This window comes from Oncorhynchus keta, unplaced genomic scaffold (assembly GCF_023373465.1).
Source record: "Oncorhynchus keta strain PuntledgeMale-10-30-2019 unplaced genomic scaffold, Oket_V2 Un_scaffold_17573_pilon_pilon, whole genome shotgun sequence".
Classification (NCBI taxonomy): Eukaryota; Metazoa; Chordata; class Actinopteri; order Salmoniformes; family Salmonidae; genus Oncorhynchus; species Oncorhynchus keta.
In genome coordinates this window covers 716501-722500 of record NW_026290825.1, presented here as the reverse complement: position 1 = coordinate 722500, position 6000 = coordinate 716501, and positions in this window count along the sequence as shown.

Genomic DNA, 6000 nt, shown 5'->3' with positions numbered 1-6000 from the left:
AAAAAAAGTAATGTTTTTTTCAGTAACTATCATATTGTCTTTTAGCCTGATGATGGTGCCTTCAAATAGCGTTTTTCTTTCTTTCTGGAGAATCTAACTATAACTATTCAATCATCCTTCTATGTCTTGCCTGGGTTTTCTTTCTTTCTGGAGAATCTAACTATAACTATCCAATCATCCTTCTATGTCTTGCCTGGGTTTTCTTTCTTTCTGGAGAATCTAACTATAACTATCCAATCATCCTTCTATGTCTTGCCTGGGTTTTCTTTCTTTCTGGAGAATCTAACTATAACTATCCAATCATCCTTCTATGTCTTGCCTGGGTTTTCTTACGTCTGAAATGGCACCCAAATGTATTATATTTGACCAGAGCCCAATGGTTTCCCTATTGGTTTCCCCTATTGGTTTCCCCTATTGGTTTCCCTATTGGTTTCCCCTATTGGTTTCCCTATTGGTTTCCCCTATTGGTTTCCCTATTGGTTTCCCTATTGGTTTCCCTATTGGTTTCCCTATTGGTTTCCCCTATTGGTTTCCCTATTGGTTTCCCCTATTGGTTTCCCTATTGGTTTCCCTATTGGTTTCCCCTATTGGTTTCCCTATTGGTTTCCCTATTGGTTTCCCTATTGGTTTCCCTATTGGTTTCCCTATTGGTTTCCCCTATTGGTTTCCCTATTGGTTTCCCTATTGGTTTCCCTATTGGTTTCCCCTATTGGTTTCCCCTATTGGTTTCCCTATTGGTTTCCCCTATTGGTTTCCCTATTGGTTTCCCCTATTGGTTTCCCTATTGGTTTCCCTATTGGTTTCCTATTGGTTTCCCTATTGGTTTCCCTATTGGTTTCCCTATTGGTTTTCCCTATTGGTTTCCCTATTGGTTTCCTATGGGCCCTGGTCAAAAGTAGTACACTATATAAGGAATTAGGGTGCAATTTTGGAGGCAGCCCTTGTGTTGTTTACAAAGATGTTTGTACAGTGGGGTTTTTCAATTGGGGTTGTGGTCAAAGAGGGACTGGACATTTTAACAAGCGACCAAACTTCTGAGACACCAATGGCCGAAGTGACTGGGCGATCCTCATCATGTTTTTTTTTATTTTTTAAACTTTATCCTTCCAAGGCCGTCTCTCATTGGTTGGTTTGTCCAGTTAGCCAATCCCCTCTCATGGAATCTGCGATCTACAACAGGAAGTATAGATTTTTTTTTTTTAAATGAGAGTTTTTAATACGAAAAAAATAAATAAAATAATGTCATTGGTGATGTCATTCTCCACACTTCTGTTGTTGTAGAGCAGTGTTTCCCAAACTAGGTCCTGGAGACCCCAAGGGGGACACCTTTTGGCACTGCACAGCTGATTCAAATAATCAAGCTTGAATATTATTTGAGTAATCTGTGTAGTGCTAGGGCAAGAACCAAAACATGCACCCAGGGGGGGGCCCAGGACCGAGTTTGGGAAACTCTACTGTAGATTCTCACTGTACTCCCTCTCCTTTTCTAAAACAGCCTCTCTCCCCTTCTCCCTCCCTCCCACAGCCCCTATCTCCCCCTGTCCCCTAGCCTCTTTCCCCTATCTCACACCTCTCCCCTAGCCCTCCCCCAGCCCCTCTCCCTCTCCCCCAGCCCCTCCCCATCTCTCCCAGCCCTTCCCCATCTCTTCCAGTCCCTCCCCTGTCCCCCAGCCCCTCACCCTCTCCCCAAGCCACTCCCCCTGTCCCCTTGCTTGCTAATGCATCTGTTGTCAGCTGAGGACATGAAAACCAAATATTGGATCCTGTCAGTAAAGAAACTTGCCTGTTAGTGACTATTTCACCTGTGTAATACTTGGTTTGACCTGTTTCCTGTCAGATGTTGATGATGATGATGATGGTGATGAAGAGTAACCGTGTGGGGTTGTTATTCTGTTCTATAGTGAATGTGGGGTTGAGGGGGGGACAAACTAATGTGTTTGAAGCAGCAGGGAATAAGACTGAAATACAATAAGAACCACAGCAATGTAGAGATGATGATGATGATGATGATGATGGAGGAGGAGGAACAGGCAGAACTTGGATGAGACGGGGGTGGGGGGTACGTCCCTAATGGCACCCTATTCCCTACATAGGGCACTACTTTTGACTATAGCCCTATGGGCTTAGGTTGCCATTTGAGATGGAGGGAGGGGAGGGGAGGGGAGGGGGGGGTTAAAGTTGCACGTTTGTTGTGAGTTGCGTGACCTCTGTTGACCTCTTGTAAGAGAATGCCTTTGTCGCCTTGTGTTGCTGTGATGATAACCAACAGCATCAGTCCTGGTGGACAGACCATGTGTACCATGTCCCCTCACAGAGCCACAGTATTGGAAATGCAAAGTCATCTGCCTATTAAGGGGGAGGGGCTGGGGAGGGAAAAACAGAGGGGGCGTGGCCAAATGTAAACTAAAAAGCCTTAATTGAAGTGGTGTATTTTGTATAACCCAGCATCTGTAGTTCAATAAATTGGATTGCCATGCAAGGGCGTTGCCATGACGCCGGCCCATCGCCGGAATGTTCCGTGTTGTTGTTGTTGTTTTAGCCATACAGATGGTTTTATCTCTGTGGTTTAGCCATACAGATGGTTTTATCTCTGTGGTTTAGCCATACAGATGGTTTTATCTCTGTGGTTTAGCCATACAGATGGTTTTATCTCTGTGGTTTAGCCATACAGATGGTTTTATCTCTGTGGTTTAGCCATACAGATGGTTTTATCTCTGTGGTTTAGCCATACAGATGGTTTTATCTCTGTGGTTTAGCCATACAGATTGTTTTATCTCTGTGGTTTAGCCATACAGATGGTTTTATCTCTGTGGTTTAGCCATACAGATGGTTTTTATCTCTGTGGTTTAGCCATACAGATGGTTTTATCTCTGTGGTTTAGCCATACAGATGGTTTTATCTCTGTGGTTTAACCATACAGATTGTTTTATCTCTGTGGTTTAACCATACAGATTGTTTTATCTCTGTGGTTTAGCCATACAGATTGATTTCTATCTCTGTGGTTTAGCCATACAGATGGTTTTATCTCTGTGGTTTAACCATACAGATTGTTTTATCTCTGTGGTTTAGCCATACAGATGGTTTTATCTCTGTGGTTTAGCCAAACAGATGGATTTATCTCTGTGGTTTAGCCATACAGGTGGTTTTATCTCTGTGGTTTAGCCAAACAGATGGATTTATCTCTGTGGTTTAGCCATACAGGTGGTTTTATCTCTGTGGTTTAGCCATACAGATGGTTTTATCTCTGTGGTTTAGCCATACAGATGGTTTTATCGCCGTGGTTTAGCCATACAGATGGTTTTATCTCTGTGGTTTAGCCATACAGATGGTTTTATCTCTGTGGTTTAGCCATACAGATGGTTTTATCTCTGTGGTTTAGCCATACAGATGGTTTTTATCTCTGTGGTTTAGCCATACAGATGGTTTTATCTCTGTGGTTTAGCCATACAGATGGTTTTATCTCTGTGGTTTAACCATACAGATTGTTTTATCTCTGTGGTTTAACCATACAGATTGTTTTATCTCTGTGGTTTAGCCATACAGATTGATTTCTATCTCTGTGGTTTAGCCATACAGATGGTTTTATCTCTGTGGTTTAACCATACAGATTGTTTTATCTCTGTGGTTTAGCCATACAGATTGATTTATTTCTGTGGTTTAGCCATACATATTGTTTTATCTCTGTGGTTTAGCCATACAGATGGTTTTATCTCTGTGGTTTAGCCATACATATGGTTTTATCTCTGTTGTTTAGCCATACAGATGGTTTTATCTCTGTGGTTTAGCCATACATATTGTTTTATCTCTGTGGTTTAGCCATACAGATGGTTTTATCTCTGTGGTTTAGCCATACATATGGTTTTATCTCTGTTGTTTAGCCATACAGATGGTTTTATCTCTGTGGTTTAGCCATACAGATGGTTTTTATCTCTGTGGTTTAGCCATACAGATGGTTTTTATCTCTGTGGTTTAACCACCTCCCCATCTCTGTGTCAAACTCATTCCACGGAGGGCAGAGTGTATGTGGATTTTTTCTCCTACTTGATTGACAAATGAAGGTCACTGATTAGTTCGGAACTCTCACCTGGTTGTCTAGATCCTAGTAAGGAACTCTCACCTGGTTGTCTAGGTCCAAGTAAGGAACTCTCACCTGGTTGTCTAGATCCTAGTAAGGAACTCTCACCTGGTTGTCTAGGTCCAAGTAAGGAACTCTCACCTGGTTGTCTAGGTCTTAGTAAGGAACTCTCACCTGGTTGTCTAGGTCTTAGTAAGGAACTCTCACCTGGTTGTCTAGGTCTTAGTAAGGAACTCTCACCTGGTTGTCTAGGTCCTAGTAAGGAACTCTCACCTGGTTGTCTAGGTCTTAGTAAGGAACTCTCACCTGGTTGTCTAGGTCTTAGTAAGGAACTCTCACCTGGTTGTCTAGGTCTTAGTAAGGAACTCTCACCTGGTTGTCTAGGTCTTAGTAAGGAACTCTCACCTGGTTGTCTAGGTCTTAGTAAGGAACTCTCACCTGGTTGTCTAGGTCTTAGTAAGGAACTCTCACCTGGTTGTCTAGGTCATAATTGAAAGGGAACCCCAAACCAGCAGACACTAGGCCCTCCATGGAATGAGTTGGACACCCTGCTGTAGTGGTACTGCTTTCCTCTTTAATCCTCTGTAGCTTTGAGGTAGAGGAGGGTGAGATAGTCAGATACACAGACATACATGAATAGAACCAAGACGTGAAGGAAAGTTTCAGAAATGTTCCTGCTCTGTAATGTAAATCTGGCAGTAAGTAGTTGAAAGACAGCACAGTTAGCAGCAGCACCAGTCACACTAGGTACCATACTGCAGGAAGTCAGATGTCTTGTTGAATACAAGATCACAGCAGAGCTGCCCAGACTAGGGTTCATATAGAAGTCATCTATCACTCCATTGGCAGATATTCTGTTTCATGTACTTCTCTTGCCTACTCTCTATTTCTCTCACTGTCTCTCCTCACTATCTCACCCATTCTCTTTCTCTCACTCTCTCCCTCCCTCTCTATTGCTCTCTCTCCCTATCACGATCTCTCTTTCTCTCTCTCCCTCTTTCCATATCTCTCTCTGTCAGGGAAAAAGTCATCAGACAGTGGCTAGAGCAGAGCTGCCTGCTGAACAGTTAGACTCCATACAATACATATCCTACATCTCTTTGTGTATATAGAATCACAGAGCACATGATCTATTGAAAATATGCTTGCTGATCTCTACTCTGGAATAATTCAATGTCTTCTTTACTCCCATGGATGACATGAGGATGACATGAGGATCTGAGGCCCTCTGGTCCTGTCATCGGGGGGGGTACATACAATAAGCCAGTAGCACATTAACTCATCAGCTGCTCTGGGCCTCTGCTGCAGAATCTACAGCTAAGCTTAGTGTAACTGATATGCCTGTCAGGGATAGGTGGAAGCAGCTGTCAGATCAGAGAAATGGAGTCATTCAGGCCAATGATTGGACTCCTTGGGGGTGGGAATAAAGTAAGTCGGGCCAAGGAAGCGTACTATAAGTTAAAATGATGAGGAACTTGGCTGGCCTGAAGTGACTTGCCTAGAGTGAGGTAACTCCATGGAGACTATAACATACAATGAGCAAATAACAGTCTGGTCCCGTAGGAGAGGGAGTGGTCTTTTATCAGATGAACACACACACACACATATATATATATATACATACACACACACACACACTGCTCAAAAAAATAAAGGGAACACTTAAACAACACAATGTAACTCCAAGTCAAACACACTTCTGTGAAATCAAACTGTCCACTTAGGAAGCAACACTGCTTGACAATACATTTCACATGCTGTTGTGCAAATGGAATAGACAACAGGTGGAAATTATAGGCAATTAGCAAGACACCCCCAATAAAGGAGTGGTTCTGCAGGTGGGGACCACAGACCACTTCTCAGTTCCTACGCTTCCTGGCTGATGTTTTGGTCACTTTTGAATGCTGGCGGTGCTTTCACTCTAG